At 46.5% G+C, this 22967-nt stretch overlaps 1 protein-coding gene and 1 long non-coding RNA gene across 4 annotated transcripts in view; one reads left to right on the top strand and one right to left on the bottom strand.

Moving 5' to 3' along the window:
• Positions 1–16116: 16116 nt before the first annotated feature.
• On the bottom strand, positions 16117–18979 carry LOC140647995 (uncharacterized). Its single transcript, XR_012041048.1, has 3 exons — positions 18458–18979; positions 16546–16699; positions 16117–16449 (listed from the first exon to the last, which is right to left on the bottom strand). It is a non-coding gene; the product is annotated as an uncharacterized lncRNA (long non-coding RNA).
• An 859-nt stretch (positions 18980–19838) lies between these two features.
• Positions 19839–22967, top strand: part of REV1 (REV1 DNA directed polymerase) — a 64315-nt gene continuing 61186 nt past the window's right edge. For 2 of the 3 annotated variants that reach the window (XM_072849693.1, XM_072849692.1), the window contains exon 1: positions 19840–20002. The gene's annotated coding sequence lies outside the window, so the exon portion shown is untranslated. Of the gene's footprint in view, positions 20003–22967 lie in introns of all 3 variants that reach the window. The other variant, XM_072849694.1, reaches the window with a different exon arrangement.

Below are 22967 nucleotides of genomic sequence, written 5' to 3'. Positions count from 1 at the left end.
ACAAAAAAAAAAACCAACTACTTTACTTAATCTAAAATGTTCCCCGTGAGAGCCCTGGTCTTATTCCTCCCTCAGGCAAAACTCACATTGGCTTCAGTGGGAGCTTTACCTAAGTAAAAGTACAACATGGGGACATTACAAAAATAAATATATTGCGTATGAACAGTACTTGTGCTTGGTAGTCATCCCTTTTCTCTTTAGTAAGAAATATAGGGTAAACGCTACATCTGTAATGCTCCTCTGTCTCACTCCTTCCTTTTTGTTGTACAAGTAAAAAATTGAGGTTCAAAAACAATTGTATTGTTCCATTTGCTCAAGCAAAATAGAAATCTTTTGGGGATCAGTTCCGAGTCAAACTAGAAAATACAATAAAATTTTGCTTTTGTTTGTTTTCATGTTAAATTATATTACACAATTAAACAGGTTCATGCATACAAAGGCAATGAAATTATTAATGACTTGTTTTACTGTTTGGAGATTTTGCTATGTCCACAGTTCATATAAAACTCATGTAGCACAGTTTCTGGGATGGTGAAAAATCCTACTGTAATGTAACAGAATGAGCCTTAAGGATTTGTAAGAATAAGCACTTTTATATTAAAAAGCAAATATTAATTCATCAGTAAGATTACTTTTTTAATGTGACAATAAACCATGAAATCAACATCCTTCTGTCTCAATTACGCCTCATCTGTCTCTTTCTTAAACCTTTTCCTGAGGGAAAAAATTGCCCGGTTTTTTGTTACGCCTTTCGGGTCCCATCGCAGTCGCCTGTGCTCCTGCTTAAGCCACCTACCCTTCTCCACACTTCCTTCACGGGTGAGCTCGTTTGAAACCTTCACAGAAGGAAGGAGGAAAGGCTCGTTCGTCAAAGCAGATCCCATTAACAAGGCACTGGATTTAACTGGGGTGTCTGACAGAGCCAAATAGGCAAAAAGAGGTAGCCTGGGGAAAGGAGAACAGAGTCACTGCTATTTTTTAGTGAGGCACAGGATGAGTACATAACCAATCCAAACTTTTCTTTATTTAGATTTAGAAGACAAGCCCCTGAACCTTAAGACCACTAACGTCTGTGAGTAGTGCCAAGAGAGCCATGACCTCAGCAGTTGCAGAGCAGCAGTTCACAATTTATAGGCCAGTATTATGATAAAACCACAAGAAATACAAGTACCAAGTCACTCTCCATCATGCATTCCCTGTCCACACACACACACACACACACACACACATTTTTCACAAATTATTTCCTGATTCCTACAGCTTCTTCCCACACAGGATTGCCATCTCAGAAGTATTTATTCCAGCATGCTTTTCTGTGCCAAAACCTACACGCTACTGTTTTAACATGACCATTTTGCAAGTGGTGGCTTCTGGTGGTTCTTTTCTGCTCGATCAGTACCTGGGGAGTCGGGGCTTGGATGTTTTCCTACTTCTTACTGGGGAAATAATGTTTTCCCAAGCAGCTTCTGACAGCCGGGGCAGGTACTGGCTGAACATCTCAGGGGCAGGCCAGAAGAAATGAGCTTCCCCAAAGATGTTCTGCACTTTTGTGACTCACCACCATTCACAAACATGTGCCTTTTATGGGCTGTAACCATCGCATATTGAAGCACACAAATGGAGAGCTTTTGCTACTGAAGGTGGGAATGTATTTCAGGAACAAGCTCTGGCTTATGACGTGCAACGATTCATGACGGGCTGACACAAGACATTGCTGCTCCCCGTCACTACCAGGAGTCTCCTGTTGGGACAGGAGAACAGGCAATGAATGGTCTCCCCAGGCACTGCCGTCATCGAAGGATGGAGACAGCTTCCCCAGGCATTGCCTGCAGCGGCTGAGGAGCAGACGTACCACGCGCTAGAGGGACAGTTATGTGTAGCTGTGCTTCCGAGACCACTGAGGCTCAGAGTGAGCCCACTTCTGCCATCTCCCACACCAGTGCCGGTTCAGTCCTACACACCACAGGCAGCTCCATTAACTTCTGCTAGGTTGGACCTCCTTGCTTCAGCACTGCCTCTCTCCCTGAATGCCTCAGCAGTTTGCTGATAATCCTGCAAAATATTCATGCAGAGTTTTACTTCCTGACTTGTTCCTCAAAAACCTCCTCTTCTCAGTATAATTCAAGGTCAAGAAAGAAATCAGGCACCACCGAGCTGAAGACCTGGAGGGCCCATTACGATGATCTAGTCTTACTTCCCAGGAAAACACAGGCCATAACATTTCATCAAGGGATTCCTTTATCAAAGGCTAATAACTCGATGAAGAGAAGCCTAACCTTTTACTAAGGCACCCAGTCTTGATTTAAAGACACAGAGTAATGAAGAATTTACCACAGCTCTTGGACTGCTATTTGCTAAAAATTCTGCCCCAGGGCTTCACTTTGAATGGTATCAAAGCTAACTGCAAAGCCAAACAGAAAAAAAAGAAAACTCAAAACCTGAAGGTGGAATATGTGTACTGAAAGAAAGGGGGGGGGGAAATTATGGGGAAATTTTGCATTTTAGGGGAGTTTCTTCTCTTAGTTTGAGGAAAGTATGTACAGACAGTAGCATTTGCTATTCTGAAATAGAATAGGCTGTGATCTTGTTCACTAGACATGCAAGCCCACAGACAAAACACAAAAGGAAACATTGCAACAAGTACTGCTGAAATGCAGACCCTGTCATGGTCCTTTCATATTTGTGTCAAGCTCACATTCATAATGATGTGACTCTTACATTTTATTGCATTTAAGAACAGAACCAGCAGCATGTGTGGATGTTTCTTAAAATGAAACCCAGGCTGCCCAACTGTCTGGATAGGGATTATTAGCTTGAAATCTCCTGTAACATAAGGAATTACAAATCAGCAGAGATGTACTATTATAGTGTCTCCTAGGACCATTTCTGCACTCCTGGCAGTGTGAGTTTCTACTGATTTGATTTTCTGTAGTTATTTTTCAAACACCAGTATTATAAATCAGCTATAAGAAGCTAAGGTTACATATGTCAAGAACTATGACTTGATAGCACATATGCCTACATGTGGTATAAAATAATGGAGGGAGAACTCAATCCTACAGTACATATCTTTCTTTTTTTTTTTTCCTGTTCTCCAGAAAGGAATTTCTCAGTCCCACAGTGCTATGGACTGCTTATGATTTACAAATCACTCCAGGTAAAGCAGAGAGAGTGGACACTAAGCACAAGGAGTATATCCATTTTGAAATGCAGCTGGGGAAAGGGTACACATCTTTGAAATATTGCCTTGAGAGATATCCCCAGCCCTCTCACTGCTAGCATGCTTCTCAAAAAGTACTAAAAGCAAGCTTTTGAGCCGTGGCTAGTTAGGGGCTTAGGCATTGTAACAAGACACATCATTTTAGGTGCCTGGCCCCAAACAGAGTACAAAACCCTGTGCCAGGCACAAGGCCACCCTATGCACTATGTGGAGGGATCTGGATGACTTGGATGAACAATTAAAAACCTTCACCTGAGGAAAGAGCTCCTGGATCCAGGCAAGTAGCAGTGCCTGAGCAGGGCGATAGACTCCAGTCGTTTCTAAAGCACCTGATGCAGGGCCACAGACAAGCCTTTCCACCCAGACAGATCTACACAAAGTATGTTCCTACAGGCATTCTTCAGGGTACTGAGCAAACCTTTTAGGAAACGAGTGAGCCAGGAGGCAATAGTTCCAGTTTTAGGGGGTTTTTTGCAGGTCAATATAGCGGGTTATTTGCTACAACCTGGAAGCAAGCCTTTCTTAACATAAACAGGCCCTCTCTCAGGAAGAGACCCTACTCCAAGCTGCACGTTGTGACCAACACATGTGACCATTCTGACTGAAGCTGTGCAGCCCAGAATGCAAGACTCAAAAGGACAGGCTGAGAAAAAAACAGTGAGACTTTGACTTTGAGCCCTAATGGCCAGGGAAAGCTCCTGAGAGAAGTCTGGTTTCTGATCTGCTCCCAAGACAGGCTCCACAGTCCCAGCACCAGCCACAGGGCACCCTCTGCCAAGGGCCTGGGACATGCACCGCCACAGCACGCGTGCTCCATCCTTCAGTCCATTCTTGCACATCCCACACTGGCAGCAGTCAGAAAGAAATTCATTAGGCTAAATGGTCCTTTGATGTGATCAACGGAGTAGTTCTTACTGGCATCCTAAACTCACTGATAAAGTGAAAAGGGAGGAAGTTAAGAGCAATAAAAGTTATCTAAACTTCAAGGACACAAAACAAGAGACAAGGTATCATCTGTTTTGGCAAGTGGATGCAACCTGGCCAATCTGGACTCAGTGAATTGTTTTTATAGCTGTCTTCATGATGCTGCATGGAGTAAAAGCTTCAAAAAGGTTTAGATGGAGCAGACATAATTTGTTCTTGCTTCATCAGAACATAAATTTTGACTAGGGAGGGATTTAAGGATCTAGGCTTAGGTCTTGTTATCTAGCTTGAGCTAATAGTTTCTAATCAAAACAAGATAAGGTATCCTCTGCTGTATATTAAGTTGTTTGAGTTAAAACACTGCAAGAGTGGAGGATTTAAGCTTAAACTCAGTGAATGAGGTGTACGCAAAAAATTTATTTTGTCTTGTCTTGCTGCTTTAGCTCAGTCTCACAAAACTCCTCATTGTAATCCAGACAAAGCCACAAGAAGAGGATAAAGCTATATTGTCTGTCCCCAAGCATAAGATAGGGGTAAACTGATACCCACTTCACGTGCTTTCATAAAGCTCCTGTGAAAGCACAAATAGGTGCTCTGAGAAGATGGAAGGCAGTCGGAACCCTGAAAGCAATCCAAAATTCACTTTTGATTATACCTTTATTGTGCATGTGTTCTGAAAATTTTACAGTAAAGAAACAGAAGTGACCCAACTGGGTTTGCTTCTTCAGCTCAGCTATTCTATTCACCTTTCCATTTGCCTTACAAGTGCCAATTTAAAACATGTGTGTCAGGCACAACTGGCTCATAATGAAGAGAAGACATGACATTGCATTTATTAAAGTAATAAGAAGACTACACTAACTGGTGTCTTCCTAATTTTAAGTAGTGTTGCAAATTGTTCACCATCCTAGTTGTCCTCTCTAAAATTAACTGGGCAGATCCTAATAGCTCTACTGCTCCTTTTCGAGTAAGACTGCAGAAACAAATGCTTTGTGGATTTCAGCACAACGTGTCACAACCTTAGCACTAAATCCTCTCAGTGGCACTTTCCCAGGTAATATTCTTCAGGTACCTCCTGAACGTCACTCAGTCAACTTCTAATTCACTCCCAATTTCCTACTTTTGAGAATTTACTCATTTCCAATATTACATACTAATATGAAAGACATCTTGGTTTACCTAGCCAACACAGCAAAACAGCACTATAGTATGAAGTAGGCTCAAAAAAAAAAAGAACCACTTGGAAGTCAATTCCTTTTTCTGCTTCAAAAATGTTTGGGGGTTTAGTTCTAGAAGACAGGACTTTGCAAACAGGACTCCTGTACAAAAAAAAACAGCCCACAAGAGCTGCATGGGAGAGATACCTTCAGCTCCAAAACTCCAAGAAAGCTTTCCACACTGAGTCATAACAGGATGGGGAGTGGAATAATCTATGTGACTGAGATGCGTTTGAGTGCCTGGCTCCCCTGACAGCCCTGGAGGTCACTGTCTAATCCTACATGAATTATTTGTGACTTTCCAAGGAGCAATCCACATGAGCAAGGAAGCATAGCCAGAAAATTAAGTGCCTCACCATCAGAGCATTTAGTACATACAGTAAACACATATATAGTGAAATAGTTGTGGCTCTTTTGACACAGAAGGCACAAATTGGCTTTGCTTGTGTTACGACTCCATGTATCAACCGAGGCTGAGTGGGTTGGAAGGCATACACCTCCTGCTAAATATCAAGGGGAGCTCCAACTTCCTTGTGCTGCACGTGCTTTCACATCTGGGCACGTCTTACAGGCATACTGTGGAATTCCAGATGACCCTGCATTACTGCCCTTCACTGCATCTTGGAGGTATTACCAGAAAAACACTTTAAGGATGATCTGAATGACTACAAAGTGGTAATAATAAGAAATCTTGTAGATCAGCACGGAAAAGCTCTTACCATGGAGACTGCATGGGCAGTGTGGGCAAAGCATGTCAGAACTACTAATACATGAAAAGAAAGCCACAAATAGCTTGAGAATGGCATAAAAGCAGACAGATAGCAAAAATAAGCATTAAAAAGGCCTTTTTAAAATAAGGGTAAGACCTTTCTTCTTGACGTGGTAGAAAAAAGGCTTCAGGAGGGTGAGATAAGGTCAGGTTACTGGATAATGCAGACTTCCTGGGTAGCAAGATACCTGCCAAATGAAGTGAGACAGCATGAATGCTAGAGATGCCAGAGAGGAGCTGGTTACAGTAATTAAGGTCTGAGGTGATGAGCTCAGCACCAACTGCCTAAAAAACGTTACAGACAGCTCAGCGAAGACATCTGCTCGGGGTACAGCTGCAATGCAAACAGCTAACAAGATGTTCGGCTACTCAGTGAATGAGATGGTGAATAACGCAGAAAATATTCTCTCTTTATACCAATCAATCAGTGCTGAATTCTCCTCTGGCATACTGTCCATGCCCCTCCCCAAGCTCTACAAGATCCTGCAGAAACAAGTGGAGGTCAGAGAGTAAGAATGAGAATAAGCAAGTGGGGAGTGGAGGCAGAAGCAGGGACTATCACAGGAAGAGATTGGAAAGAATGAGATTTGTCTATCTCAGAAAGCAGGCAGATAAGAAGGGACACAGTAAGATAAAGCACCAAATACTCTAGAGAAGTATCTGACACTTATCTTTACCTTGCTGCATAACACAAGAATAAAGGAACATTCAATGAAATGAAGAGCTCATATTCAAAGCTGATCAAAGGAAATTCTCTTTCACATAACGTGTAATTGGACAGTAGAAGATATCACCATAGGAAGCACTGAGGTCAAGAACTGTGCAGGATTCAAAGAAGGATTGGACGGCAGTATGGATCACAGGAATATCCAGTCAGAACAATTATGCTAAACTTTGGAAGAAGTATAAAGACAGGCTTTCAGAGTTTAAGCCAGTTCCTGACTATGGGAGAATTAAAATTAGGTTTCTATAGGGGTAGATTATCCCACATCTTTCTCTGAGGTCCTTCTATCTTCTTTGCAAGCAGCTGATGCTGGTCTCTTTAAGGCCAGATCATTGGTCTACATGAACTACACAATTTCTATTTTCCCACTTCCCCATCAGCTTCAGAGGCACTGAAAAGCTTTGCCTAGCTGCAACAATGTCAGCAAATTCAAACCTGCATTTTTCCACTAGTGATACAGCTATGGCACCACCTGTAGTAAATCAGCACAAGGCATTTTTATCACAACACAATTTCCTTTAACACAGGGTGGCTATGACTGTGGAGCTCCAGCCGTGTAGACATGGAGTGACAGAGTTCTCTACTTTCCTCACCTCACCCCAGAGGCAAGCTCAGTCTTGCCTGCTCCTTTTCCCTGTCTTGCATTCCCTTTTACAGAAAGGGCAAAGCTTGATCACAAGGTAAGCAGCTGTTAGGAGGCTTGTGCATATGAACCTCCTATTTCCTGATGATATACCCCTAAGAACTAACCTTTTCTAATAGAAGTGATATACCGTCCTCTCTGGCCATGGCGCTAAATGAAAGGAGCCCAGGCTTTCCGTCAAGGTCCATACAGTTAATCTGTATGCTCTAAACTGTATCTACCAGCTTCAGGACCTCAGGGCTAAGCAGGAGATACAGGCTCCATCCAGCTCAGCCCAGCTGCCCTGGCAGCAGTTCTGTATCTGCACCACAGCACATCAGTAAATATACTTCAGGTGCCTCTCTGATGCCTACACAACCAAGCACAGATTTTCTGCGTAGTTCTGGTAGGCTTAGGTGCCTGAAACCTATTTAATTGCACTTTAAATGCTTACATCCCCTTTTGCAGGTACACATGCTTCCAGTTTTCCCCTCCTTCCCTAGCCTTGTAAACTACCTGCTGACCTCAAATTCAGCCTGTTGCTGTCCCATTTTCTCATAAGCAGGAGCCCAACAACTTTTCTCTGTCTTAACTAGACCCGAAGCTATCTTATTTTCACATGGCATGACCCTGAGCAGGGATCAAGAGGGCAGGGCAATATTTACCTTCCCCCTCCCCTTTTCTCCTCTTTGAATGTGGGTTGGGGGAACCCACATTCGTTATGGCTTGTATGCAAAGGTTGATCTTTCTATTAGCAGACAGGTACAGTTTAGGAACCTGCACAAACTGAATCCAAATAAAAACAAACCCTGAAACACCCGGGGAGGCATTCTTCCCCTAAACCATTTTGCTATTTTTATCTGGGTCTGTACTGTCCTCCTGCTTGTTCCACAGGACGGTTCCATGTATTGTAATTGTGTATCACTCACTTGACTGAGTTATGTGTTCCTAAAGCTATATTCACCCTTAGCTAAGTCAATTAAGTCAGAAGGTAACCATCTTTTTTGTGTGCAGCAGTTTGTGAAGTTTCTGCTCTCTGCTCAGTACCACTTCCTTAATTTTTATAATCTCTTAGCACTATGAGTATTGTCTGGTAACTGTACTCATCATTACTATAACTTTAAAATCTCTTTAAGGTCTCTTTGACCTCTCAGAATGAGCCTCTTAACTTTGCCTCAGAACTGAAATCATCAAAACCATTAGAGTTTAGTTGCTTTATAATGCACCTTTCTCCAAACATAACCTTCCTGAGACAGTGACCCATGCTCCGTGCAGTATTCTGGAGGGGCCTAATAACCATCTTCCAGAGGACTGTATTGCCTCTTTCGTGGTGCATTATAGCTCACTGTTTCATCAGCCTAGTGTCTTGTTTGCCTTTTTTATTGCAGCTGTGCACTGAAGTGACGGTTTCTATGATTTTTTTCCACAGTAACCCCTTTCTCTCTGATCAGCGTGCTGGATGTAACACCCATTCCCTACATTTGCTCTTTGTTCCCAGACTAATTACTTTTCATTTTCTATACCAAGCAGCATTTGCCATCTGCTGGCTCATCATCTAAATGATCCAAATCCCTTTTGAATCCGCTTGCATTGTTCCTTATCGCTTCTCTGTGCTTCCAGTTTTACCATCCAACCAGTGGAGATTTCACACACGCAGAGCTCAGCTGAGGCACAGGAGCAGAGACACGGGAATCCACAGGATCTTCTCACACCTTGGGCAGAGCATCCCGCCTGGATTTGCCACTTCCTGCATTCCGATAGAAAAGAAGGGGTAGCTTTGGCAAAAATTAGGCTCACATATGCTTCAGGCTGCCTAAAGGATGGCTTTAAGCCCAGGACCTGTCCTGGAGGACAGTGCAAGGCAGTGTCTTACACCAGGGATCCCAAAGATTGCGGATGGGCTTCTGCAGCTTTCAGAGACCCCATCTGCTGTGTCCACACCAAGATACAGCATGTACTCCACTCCCTTCCTCACAGCTCTCACTACTAGTACTGGAAGGAGAGGCACATGCCACATCTCCTCCTCGCACTGTGTCCTGTTCGTGTGTGTGTGTGTCTGCACGTGTGTGCACATGGGGAAAGGAAAAAAGGAAAGAGGAACATGGAAACAATGAGACTTCACACATACAGAAACCAGCACTGCTATGGCCCCATAGGCAAAAGTATAAATTTCCTCTCAGTCCAAAAGTGCAATTTCTGAAAATCCAGCACAAATAACTTGTTCTGAATCCCCTCAGGAAACGTCCCATGCGTGGAAGGCCAGATGTGTGCAGAAGAAGCAGGGGTTAGCTGGGGACACACACTCTTTTCCCAGCTCTGAGCACCAGAATAGTGCGGGCTAAGTACTGATGCTTTTAAAGCAGGGTTTGTGGGCAAGCCTTACGCTGGCTGATGCACGTGCCACATGGCATTCTCTTGGAAACTCTTTTCTGTCTTAGGAACAGCAAGCCTGACTTGCTGGTCTATTGCCTTCGCCTTATTTTGTTTGTCATTTAGGGAAAAAATTGTCTCGGATTACGCAGAGTGAGCAATCTTTTGGATTATCTTTTCTGGTCTTCCCTTGAAAGCATTGCACGCACTTGAGGCATTATCAGTTGCCTATCCAAGATACATTCAGGTAAGAGAAGAACTAGACAACCTGTGTATTTTCTTGCAAATTTTCTAGTCATTTATTTATGTGGAAAATGACCACAGAGTGGTCGGTTCATAAAGTTAAGATTTTGCAGCTGGTTTATGGTCCACGTGTAAAAAGAGCTATTTTTTCTTTAAAGCGCACTGACTTTTCTGAATGCCAAGTTTGGATAGACTGGGCCTGATTTCAAACAACATTTGCTGCTCCCATTTATAGTGTTTTTACATGGTGATTTGAGTTAGGAACGCAAAACATGGATAAATCTTTAATAAGCTACAAACATCAGAGGAAGTAACTTGTGCTATGCCTTTCTCTGGCAGGAAACCAGCATAACCAGCCTACCTAACTTGCCTTTGGCTATAATTGTGATTGGAGATACTACATTTTACCTCAAACTTTCCACACACTTAAAATCAGCTGGAGTTCTAGGTGCTCAGCATTTCTGAAAAACAATTTTTACCTCTATCTGAGCATGGAAAAATCAGCAGTCATTCCATATTACACTCATATCCTCTGTTCTGCTAGGACAGAGTAGTAGGAAAAAAGAGTTTTGCTAATTCATGGCAGCATTCTGTTACTCATATTAATATGTAAGTCAGAGGAATTCATCACAGGCATGAGTGGAAAGATTTTTCATAGTCCTCCTCTTAGCCTCAGGTCTCTAGAAAGAGAATGAAGCTCCAAGCCAAATTTCACTTAGTTTCACATCGGAAGAGTTTGCATTCCAAGAAAACAGCAACAGCCAAAATTCAGCCTTTTTGAACAATAAAACTCCTGCAATCTGGTTTAGACCTGTTCTTTTAGATCTTAGCTGTATGATTTGTGCAGCATGCAGCCTCATAGAACTGCCTGGAATTCAGGAGTGTGATTTGAGCATGCACCTGTAATATTATGCAATTCGCTGGAACTTTTGAAAACCTCCTCTACCATAACATTTAGACACAGCCTGGCACCTCAGTCTTGCTTTCTCTTCTGGCAAATTTGCATCCAGTGAAAGTAAAGCAGGAGTCTTGCAAAAAGGGAAGGATTCCAATGTTCCGTCTATGAAAGTATGATTTTCCCTATCTCATCATCCAAAGCAATTGACATTCTCTCCAAGACCATTGCAGAGGCCTCTGCCTACATGCAAAAACCCCCTGTATTGATCAGTCTCTTCCTCTGGCTCACAAACATCCTCCAGACCTTACCTCCAGCCTCAGCACAAGCTTTTTTCTACTCTACTACTTTCTACTACTAGCTAAGTTGTAACATTCATGACATTTAATCCTGCTGACATGGTGTCCTCTTTTCGCTATGTTACCATCCACATTCTACTTGTGTATCCCTTCCTTAAGTGTTGTGGCAATTCTCTCTCTGGGACTCCACACTGGGCTGAGAGCCAGAGTAGGCCAGACCAGTTCAAGAGACTGCTTTCTCAGGAGCTGTCAGTGGGTTTCCCAGTAGCCCAGAACAGCCAAAGGATACAGTGGTTCCTACTGCCCTTAATGCATCTTTGATGCACTGAGACTTGCCAGATTCACAGGACTGTCCAGAGTTGAAGATGTTGTCTTACTTACCAAGTTTTCCTTATTTCAGACTCATTAATTTCTCCCGCAGCACATTTCCCGGGTAGCCATTATATGTGATACTTGGATTTGTAGCAAAGACAGACATTTATTTTGCCTTATCCAATTGTTTCTTTTCTCCCTGCCCCTTTCTTTTCCCGTATCTTTTGCAAGTAAAACAGAGGTAGGTTCTGATCCTGTAGCACATAATCTGACCTCATGTAAGAAGAACTGTGATGCATGGCAGAAAGGTGAGATGAATATAAGAGACTGACTTTTATGAGTAAGATTCATCTTAGTTAATATCAAACATTTCGGAGCATTGACCTTTACATATGAGCTAGTCACCCTAGGGTCTCTTTATAGTCAGTAGAGACAGGTACATTCAAGGCTAGCTCAGCTGTAGGTATCTAAATGAGGAGAAATCAGTTCAATCCTTCATTTCTGGTTCCAATTGCATCTTCTGCGTCAGCATTCACTAAATCCACTGCATCCATTTCACTGATGTCAATGGCATTTTTCAACACTCACATTCTTGGAGATACCACAAAACATAGCGTGCAAAAAATATGCCAGAATGCAGCTCAGTCTTCCAAATTACCTCAGGATCCTTCCTGGCTGTTAACTGGAAGTTGCAATAGAACCTCTGTAACTTGTTTTTCCAGATATGGCACTCACCATTATTCAGGTATCTCGAACCCTGAGAGGCAGAAGAAATGTATTGACTAATTTCCACCACTGAAAAGCTGAGTTCTTCCATGGCTTTATAGAGAAAGAACCCCAGCAACAACGCCTTGCCATCTGTGCAGAGAGAAGAGAATATATAAGCCTGTTTGAATACTGCCAATGGCACCCATTAAATCCCCGATCACAATGTAAAAGAAAAAACCCTTGGCAGCACTGAACGGAAGTAAAATGTATGGATTTCCATATAACTGAGATCTCAAACAATTCTGAGGAGAAGGAAGACACTGACTCCAAGTAGAAAAAGGAAAAAAAAGAACTGGGGGTAACTGACCTTGTAACAGAAAAATCCTTCCCCTGCCTTAACACAAATACAGACTACCTGGAGTTTACAGCAGAGAATTAACATTTCAGAGAGTAACAACTCTCCTCCCATGCAACCTGCAAACAGGCCAACAAGGGTCTGCAAAGTCCTGCAGTCAGCAAGGGGCCCATCTGCTTGGTCACTGTGAAGAGAGATCCATGTTTCTGAACATAGAGAAACTGGGGAGTTAGGTGAGAGACACAGCTTATTATAGTGATCCAATATGCCTACCTACCGTTTTGTTGTTGGTTTGGGGTTTTTTCCAGTTGCCTAACAGTGACTTTGTTGTTTTGAATAGACCATCCTGTGTTGTAGCAAGCACCTGCTTTTGGCAAAACTCTGTAATAATATCTGTGTCCAACAACACTCCAAGCTCAGTTGGAAATGATGAAGAAACTATAATAAGAGACACAGCAACTGAAATCAAGGACTCCATCTCAATTTCTCTTTGAAGTGGAGATGCAGAACTTATAATCAATAAGTGAATATTAGCCTAGGAAGACTATGAAAAGAAAAGGTCAATGGCATAAAGGCATCCATTATATCTATATATGGATAGTATATTATTACCTAACAATATCTTTGAGTACTGAGTCATGGTTTCAAATTCCTTGAAAATGGGGCTGCAGGTGGCAATCCACTCATGTATATTTGCTCTTCACAAAACCAATTTTGCATTGAGGGAGCTGCTGAAATGGAGATGCCAGAGCACTATCTAGATGATGTAGAAATCTTTGCAGATGTGCAATTTTCATCTAAAATAAGTTCCACTGCAGTGTCCTAGGCTGCTTCAGCACAAAATTAGCCAAAATAAAACTTATTTTTATGTAGTCTTCCCAGTTCCAAGGGCAGATGCAGCCCTGACGTATGACAGGAGGAGGACTCTTCACCATTCAGCTGTGACCACAGAATCTGCACCAGTTAAAAGAGTGTTGCACCCATCTGCGGTAATGAGCAAGGGGAGGAGAGGTCTGAGGGATCTTTAGACTCTTCAGTAAATCCACACTTCGTGCAAAATAGGCCTGATGCATTGGTCCATTCTGGCCACTTTTGCACCACTCCAAAATGACTACTGGGGGGTAAAGTAGGTTGGTGAAATAAAGCCATCAGAACAGGCTCGTGTGCTAGCATTTTTGCTCTTCTTAGTTGGGCAGGTTGAAGACACAGGGGAAGTATCCACTGCTGACACCCTTCCCTGCAACCACTGGTCTTGTGGCCTGCAACAGTAACGTAACAGCCATATTGCTCCATCATTAGCAAAATGCCTGGAGCTAACTCTTGGCTCTGACTCTTTCCAACAGCCTTTCCAAGTTTGTCTGTTTTTCGTAATTGTTTTGTTTCCCGCCATTTTTTACCTAGATCTTTGTTCTTGTCTTGAGAGTGCCTTCCGTGTAGGCCCACAGGTAGACTGCTGCTCTCTGCAAGTTTTGAGCTTACGTTGTTTTATCCTTTCTGAACTGTTCTTAGTAACATGCTCAGAAAAAGAAAAAAAAATTGTTTGCAAGTGTAGATTATCCCGCAGAGGCTTCTTTTTTTTCTGTGATGTTTAAAAATCATGCAAGAGAGACAGGGATTTCTATCCCCAGCTAGAAATCTTCCTTAGCTTCTTTCACTCTCGAAAGAGGAAGAGCAGCTCTGCTTGGCGGAACTAATTAATTATGATTGTAATAAAACATACATTCCACCTAAAAATATCTGACTGCATTGTGTTTTAGGAGCTAATGAAGATTGGCACCATGGTTAAAAAGTGTGTATACATAGCGATAGGGCTTATGTGACACACCAATGCTAGAGCCAAACGCTGCAGATGACGATTTTACAATAGCAGCTTCACTGGTTACCATGAAACTACAGTGCTTGGTCAGGAAACTACTGCAATAACCCTGCAGCTTCTACATGCCAATATTTAGGGCATCGCTACAGTAGGCTGTGTTACTACAGCACTGCAGGAGTTGTGAAATGTCTCTTTCTCGTTCATAATTACCTCCACCCTGCGAGAGAGGTGCGAAACTGCAGATGAGCACGTACTCTCCTTTCCCTCTGGTTCTCGGGCCGATTATTCACCGGCGGGGGGGCAGGGGTGGGGTGGGGGTGTCACCGGGGCTGTTCACGCGTAGCCCCGCAGCACCGCTGAAGGCCGTGAGGGGCGGGACGCGCCCTGCCCCCGTGCGGAGCCGCCTCCCTGCAGCCGCGGCAGCGGGCGGGCCCCTCGCCCTCCCCGCCCTCCCCGCCCTCCCCTCCGAGGCGGCGGCCTGCCAGGCCCACCTCCCCGCGGGCTGCCGGCCCGCCCCGCCCCGCCGCGCCGGAGGGCGCAAGGCGGGGGCCGCCGCGCTGGGGAAGGGCGGCAGCCCCGGGGGCGGGGGCGGGCGGGGCGGGCTGGGCCCGCAATGCAGCACCGCCTCGCCGGGAGACGGCAGCGGAGCGGCTGCGCCGGCCGGGCTCCCCCGCAAGGCCGCCGCCTCCCCGTTAGGCGTTGCTGCCGGCAGGCAGATGCAGCCCCCGTCCGTCCCTGCTGTGCCGTGGTACCCTGTGGCCGCGGGGCTGCCGACGAGGGACGGAGCGGGCCTCGTACCACCGAGTGCCCGTCCCCTCCGCTGGCGTCTGGCTGGCGGTCGGGGTCGGCGCACCGTTCCCCCGATTCATCCCCCCGGCCGCAGGCAGCTGGCTGCCGCAGGAGGTGCCTGCCTGCACGCAGGTGTTCGCGCGTAAAATATAGCAGCACATTGACAGCCACGGCCTGGACGGCTCCCGGGTTGTTGTACTGGGTGTGTTTGGGGATAATTACGCACATCTGTACAAAACAGCATCGCACAGCTTGTGCGTAGAAAAATATCTGGGGGATGAGGGTGGGTACGCTGGATCAAACTGCTGAACCTACTGGTATTAAAGGGTCCAGAGAGCCCAGCCAACACTTTTGAGGTGAATTCCCCTATTCTCATCTCAGTGCTGCCTGAATAAAAAGCACCCCTGCAGTGACTGCTGAAAGCTGAACTTGAGTTGGGGAGTCCCCCACCCAGCATGAATTCAACACTGGTGACTCTTCCAAGAGCTCCTCAACCAGAACTACGGAGTGCGAAGTAAGGATATATCTACCGTATGACAAAGAAAAAGTCCATTAGCCGTCACATTGCAGCCATTCCCAATTGGTTATTTGCCTGTCGGGGGACCGCTGCCACAGAACAAGAGCTACAGAAGCTGCAGGCCGGTGACTGGTATGGAAAACCAGACAGCAGCAACTGGTCGTCAGCTCCACGTTGTTGAGCCTCTCTGTTTGGAGGTGGGATGAGGGTGGTGAGCCTTCTTTTACTGGATGATCAGCTTGGCTCTAGTAGAGTCCAGCAATTGGCAGTGCTTTTCCCCTTGAACATAACTACCTACAGGCCAGCAAAATAGCAAGCAACTGAATAGCCAATGACATTTTTTTTCCTTTCTCTATGGGATAGCAAAGGATTGACTCTCTGTTGGCCCTTGGGTCTCTATGTACTATGACAGACCAAGATCACTCTGGGAAAGCACAAGACTGGAAGGAACACACAGAAATATCAGCATGGGGAGAGATCTTCCGTCGGTGGCTTTACATGCCTCTCTTGACAAGAAGAGACCCAGAGTTGTTCTATATTTATGACAGCAGCCTCCAGAGGCCACAGCAGCCACAATCACTGCTCGGTCACGTCTCCCATATTAGGCTGCGAGTAGCATGACGCAGAGCCTCTCGTATTTCACCTGGAAATTCCTTTGTGCTGAAGTTACTGAAATTACATCAGACATACTTTTTGTAAGTTGGGGCAGATTTTGACTCAGAAAGTGGGATTTATATGTAAAGGTTGCTCAGCAATAACACCTACCTCCTTGAGATGCCCCAGCTAAGATGGTAGTCCCATTGAACTGAGGCCTGTACATACAGCGCCTCTCTCCCCAGCCCCAGATTTGATTCCAAACTCGGTGAAGACAGCAAGAATGCTTTTACTGAAGTCAGCACGCTTTGAGCCAGGCTTCACCCTGTAAATATTTACCAATGAATAAGCATACCACCCGGTTCCCAATCTGGCTACTATCACCTAAGATGTTTCGCTGTCAGCTCAGGAGCCTGCTGGTGCAGATGCATTGCAACATGAGGGCTTTACAAGTCATAAAAGAAGATCATTTACTGCTATTAATATTTGGCCCTTTTCCTAAACTTCCCTGGTTTTATCTTCTTTTTAACATGAATTCCTTTCCTTTTTAACATTAATTCCTTTCCTTTTTCTGTTTCTTCTTAAACTAATACTGTCCTATTTTAACTAATTGTATGTAATCTTTGCTGAAAATGTAGTATGGCTACTTCAGGCTTTTTCATCGTTAACTCTTACCCCAGCTTTACTTCACAAAACAAAATAGTTGTCCCCGCATGCCTCTCTAAATAATTGTTGGTTGTTCTTGTAATTTGCTTATATGTCAGCTTCTATTTAAAAATAAAATATAATCATTGACTAACCATTTTAAAGCTGTTCTCACTAACCTAAATTAATCCCTATTCCACTTGTCTTTCTGCCTTTCTGCTCCACAACTGCCCCCTAGAGAAATAGTTCTGTACAGAAAAAAATAATACACACATCCAAACACGCAGTACTTTTAACAGTTAGTTTGCTCCAGACTGGCAAGGACGGAGACTGGTAGAGGTGTTTTTCAGCAAAACTGGAAAATTCTGGCTCAGTGAAATGGGTATATTTCAGATGATATAACTTTTCTGAACAAAGTATTTTTCAAAACCTTTTTTTTTCAGGTAACATAATTGCTGATGAAAATTAGACAGAAAGCAGCCAGCCACAATGTCTCTAAAATTTGACAGGTTAAAGCTGGTCAAAACTCTAGTTAGTGCCTCCCTCTGGCAGGAACACCCACATTTTGAAGAGGAGTTTCATTAAAATAGCGAGTGAAAGCCAAATATTTGGGGGTTTCTCATGAAGGTGCTAGGAGGTTTCCTATATTTTTCCAAGTGAAATGAAGAAACCACATCCTGGCTAAAACAGCTGATGGTCAACCAACCTAGGTAGACCTGAACTTGACTTTTCCTTATCCTACCCTTGAGCAACGTGTAACTAGCTATGGGGAAAAGTCTAGACATCCATAAAGGTCTTGGTTTTATCACACAGTGCAGAGCATGAAAATACTTGAAATTGTAACATTTTCTTAGAACAGGACAACTGTTCCTCTGTTCTGGCAATGCAGGTGGAGAAAAGAAGGTTCCACATAAGCACTTTTCTTACAGAGAGACATGTCCAGCTTCATCCCTGAAACTGAGTCCATGTGGGTAGACTGATGTGCCTCCAGCCAAACTGGAGTTTTGCCCAGTATCAATGGGGACTCTTAGCAGATCTATCTAAGTGGATACAGTTATAGGACTGGGGCTATTTTCTATTTATAAAACAAATTGCATATAACAGAATCAGAACAGGTAACTCTGCAACAAACAAGTTTTCTGTAAGTAGCACAACTAATAAGGCCTGGTTTCCTAAGGATTTGTGTCTTATTTCCCCTACATTCCCATACCACAATAACGTCCACTTTCCTATACAAGGATCCCCACATACCCTAGGTCTTCCCCCACAGCTGGTCTTTCCTTCTTTCCAGCCTCCCCACAGGCACACTCCACAGTATCCCCAATGCTCTCCCGTGAGCTGTAACTGGGGAAGACCTGGAGAAGGGCCCACACCTGCTGTGACTGGTTTGGCATGGCAGCATGCTGGCTGGTGCCAGAAAGCTCAGCGAGGAAATTACCTTGGGCTCTCACGCTACCTCACCGCTGCTCTTTCTAACGAAACCTGTAAACTTCATATTGTTGAGGCTGAGATCCCTTCGTCAAACTGGGCTGAAATGGCCACTGGGTTCAAAAGTTACCAGGGAAGAGCAGGGAGCACCGTTGCACTTCTTTTAGAAACCTGGCTAATTAGAAATGCAGAATCACATGCGAGAAGCCAGTGGGTGTTATTCCCGTATCCGGCGAGTGAGGGAAACAAGCAGGCCCTTTTCCTGGGGGAGAAATCTCTTCTAGTGCGAGGCTGGAGAGGCCTGAACCTGGCTCAGCCCCACGTCAGCCACAAGTACCCTGCCAGAGCAGGGAGAGGGCTGAGCCGTGATCCCCCACCCGCCGTCCCCTCCAAAGCCCGGTCGGGAGGGGGAGGCTGCAGGGGCGGCCTAGCGCAGGCCCCTCCGGAAGGCCCGGCCGCGGCTGGCGGAGCCCTGCGGGGGCGGGGAGCGGCCCCCGTCCGAAGTGCCGCCGCCACAACCGATCTCGGGCCTTCCCCGCGCGCTTCTTCCGTGAAAGGGGGGGGGGGGGGGGGCGAGGGGGGGGCCGCTACCCCCCACCGGAGCAGAGGCCCCCCCCTCCGCTGCGGCGCGGCCCGGCCCCAGGCAGCGGGCCTGTGCCAGTGCCGGGGCAGCATACCTGCCAGCCCCCTCCCCGCAGGCCGCCCGCCCTCACCGGCTCCTGCCCGCCGCCGCCTGCTGCTGCGCTTACGGGGAGACGCGGCCGCACTGCGGGCGGACGCGCGCGCCCCTTGCCTCCGCCAGCCGGCCGGCCGGCGGCCCCTGGAAGCGGGAGGGCCGGACTACACTCGGCACAACGATCCGCCCCCTTCTCCTCGCTGCTCGCCCGGCCCGGCCCGGCCCGGCCCGGCCCGGCCCGGTGTGAAATGTCTGCCCGCGCCGCCGCTGCACCAGCCCCCACGCTTGCGGCGCGCCCGTCGGACCGCCAGGGGGCGCCGCCACCCCGCGCCCTCCGCAGCCCACCCAGGCGGGGCGGGGGGAAACCGGAGAGGCGCGCGAGCTCCTCGCGCCCGCCCCGCCCCGCCGTCACGTGCCCGGCGTGAGCGCTCCCCAGCCCTCTTGGCGGCGCCGCACGCGACTTTCCGCGGGGCGAGAGCCGCTAGGGGGCGCCCCGGGGGCGGGTGGGCCGGCCGGCGGGCCTGCCCGGCGCGCGCTGCTTGTTGACCGAGCGGCGGTTGGTGGCGCGAGACTCTCTCGTGACGCGCTCGCAGGAAGGGCGGGGGGAGGAGGGGCTGCTGCTGGGGACACCGAGAGGGGGAGGAGAAGGAGGGGGGAGAGAGGGAGGGAGGAAGGAAGGAAGGAGGGGGGGGGGAAGAGAGAGGAGGGAGAGCGCGGCCGGGGCTGGGAGCTGGGGAGGAGGAGGAGGAAGAAGGCGGGCAGGAGGCGGTGGTTGCGTGCGTTCGTGCCGGGGGGAGCCGCGATGTGAAGCCCCCACACGGCCCGGCAGGGCAGGCGGCGGCGGCGCTCCGGGAATGTGCGTCTGGGACGCGGCGAAAGGTGAGCGGCGGCGCGGGGCTGCCGGAGCGGGCGCCTTCCCCCTCGCGGCGCGGCGGCCCCGGCCCCTATGGCCGCTCGGCGCTCGCGAGCGCGCCCCCGTGCGCGCGTGCGGGGGGCGGCTCGGGGAGGAGGGGGGGAAGGAAGGGAGAGCCCGAGGGAGCCGCGGGGGCCCGCAGACCCTGCCCTGCCTCAGCCCCTCCCTGGGCCCGCGGCCTGGTCCTCCCCCTTCTCCCCGCCGCGGCTCTTCCCCAGCGCGGGGCTCGGCGGGGCGGGGGGGGAGGGTGGCGCGCGGGGTTATGTAACCGGCGCGGGGGCCTCGCTCAGCCCCGCTTGTCCGCGCGCGGGAGGGTGTGCGCACGGGGGGGGGGGGAGGGCAGGGAGGGAGGGCGACGGACCCCTGGGCGCGCGCGCGCGCTGCAAGTTGCCGAGGGTGTGCCAGGTGTGTGGATGTCTGGGTCAGCCACCCCCGCTCGTCGCCTTCCCCTCCCCCGCCGGCTCCGGCACCTGTGTGTGCGTGGGTCTGTCACATGGGGCCTGCGCTGCAGACACAACACGGTTCCCGAGGCAGAGCCGGAGTGATGCTGCGAGTATTTTGCCAGCTAAGGGGTCATTGCAGGGAAATAGGTTGGAGGAGGAGAAGGAGAGCCCGAGCCCTGGTGCAGCCGTGCCCTCTCGAACGCACCACGCGCTGTGGCACTCAGCCGTAGCAGCATGTATCTGCCTGCGGTTTCCCGTCGTGTTTGCCACAAGTTGTATTTGCTGAGCAATAGTGCTGGATACAACCAGTGTGCTGAAAGGAAGGGGACCTGGGCTTGATAAGTGAGCCTGTGCTTACAGACACCGAGGGACAAACGTGTTCACTGATGCTTCTTCCTCCCTTCCCCACCTCATGTTGATGCGTTTTGCTGTATAGTTACCATTGACTTGACCTGTGATACTGAGCAAAAAGCCCCTGATAAGAGATACGCGGTAATGGCATGTTAACCTTAAGGAGGGAGAGAAAGATAATATCACAAGCACGTGATTTTTTGGTAGAAAATCTGTGCGTTGTATGCTGTAATATTCCATTATTTCTGATGCTTTAAGGTTAATGTCAAAGTCTTCAAAATGACAGGGCCGTGAATACTCTGCTTGTGTTAATGAGAGATTTTCTTCAAGGAAAGATGAATTGATGTTTCTTCTGCATCTCGATTTAAAATCCAGGTCCAATCTCAAATTTGATACTGGAGTCCAAAGAAGCAAAGCTGGGATTGTAATTTTACAGTCCGAATTCTTTATTCATTTAGATGCTATTGTTGTTCAGAACTGTTTTAAACAGTTGCTTAATTACCATTAGTTAAAATTTATTTCTGGAATAGTTCTGTCTTACTAAGGTTTATGACATTTAACACAGAAATCCAAATCTCTGACAAATTCTTTGCTGTCTTGTCTCAAGCATGTAGTTATCACCCATTCCCACCATATTGGTCTTTCATTCAGTCCATTTCTTCCACTGGATGAGGTACCAAATCCCTGTTAGTAAATAATCCCAAGCTGTCAGACTGGAGGTCATTGGTAGGACAGTATTAGTAGAGGCACAGTGCAGACACCTGCCTTGTGACTCGCTGATGTTTAACTACGTGAAGATAAATTGTTCTAAAAGTGAAGCTCTAACAGGAAAAACACATTAGCATATTTCAAGCCTCGATAGTAAACTGATTGTACGTTTTTCTGTGTACAGTGTACGTGTCTTCAATACGTTATTCAGTAATTGGCCTTTCAAACATAGCACCAGTCCACCTTTCTGGATAGTATGTATGTACTCTTACTTAGTCACAGCCTGTTCTGATACAGTGATTGTGTGTTGTAACTGAGTGCTGATTTTGAGCAGTCTTTTCTGATCCCTTGACCCAGATGTCCTTTTAAAGAAGTTTCATGGCAAATTTTCAATCTGTCTACCATCCCTTTCACTTATGAGAGAGATTAAAAAAAAAGTAAGAATGATTCAAACACAAAACCAGGTTTTGAGTAGGTAGAAAAAATTAATATGATTGCACAGATTTTTTTTTAAATTAATCAGTTGTTCAGGACAAGCAGGAAAAGAATAACTTGCCTGACCCTGCCATGTACTTTCCCCATTTAATTTGTTAGCTATTGTTTATTTCATGAAGAATGAATTTTTTTGTATTGGACATTTTTCTGTTTTAATTAAAGGTGTATATTATTATTGGTGAGATCTCTGTCAGCTCTTAGCAGCGTGTTTGCCTGGTGTAGATATAACAAGGGAGCTGAAAATCCGAATGTTGAAACTCTCCCTCAAGAATACAATGTGGATTAATTTGGCAATAGCGCCATGTGTTTACCTAAGCATAGCAAAATGAAGAAAAACTGGAAGCAAATAGAAATGAGAGTGGCTGTGGAGTTATAAAGAAAGTTGAAAGTAAGAGGGCAAATCTAAGTGGATGCAAAAAAGCGTGAGGAATTCTCAAATGTGTAATGTAGTATACTTGTGGAAGCATCTTTTTTTAAGAGATAAAATTGTGTAGTGCTTCTCCCTGAGAGCAGCTTTCTGCTCTGTTGTGGAAACCAGACAGCATTTTGATTGGAGACACAAATGTTTTTAGGGAGGAGGGCCTCCCATGTCTGTGGTCCCCCCACTTCTGTATTTCATGTGGAGTAACTGGCGCTCATAAGAGAAGTAAGAATTAGGAAACCCATCTTTCTTGCTCTTCAGTGGAAGAGAGGTGAGTGTGTAGAACAGCTTTAAATTCTGGGCTGTGATGGTAACTACCATTCCTGTGGCTTGTATTTTCAAAACTAACTGAAGGACTGCTGCTACTGTAGTTAACAAATCTATGACCATTAAATTCATCTAGGAGGTACTTTTTGTTTGGTATACCTGTAGAAAGGATTGTTGTATCTTCCATATTCTTTGCTGTAAATGCATAAGCAGACCATGATCCCTGAATTTCAGTGTTAGCTTTTG

This window comes from Ciconia boyciana, chromosome 1, assembly GCF_034638445.1.
Source record: "Ciconia boyciana chromosome 1, ASM3463844v1, whole genome shotgun sequence".
NCBI lineage: Eukaryota > Metazoa > Chordata > Aves > Ciconiiformes > Ciconiidae > Ciconia > Ciconia boyciana.
This window is presented reverse-complemented; position numbering and strand designations above follow the sequence as displayed.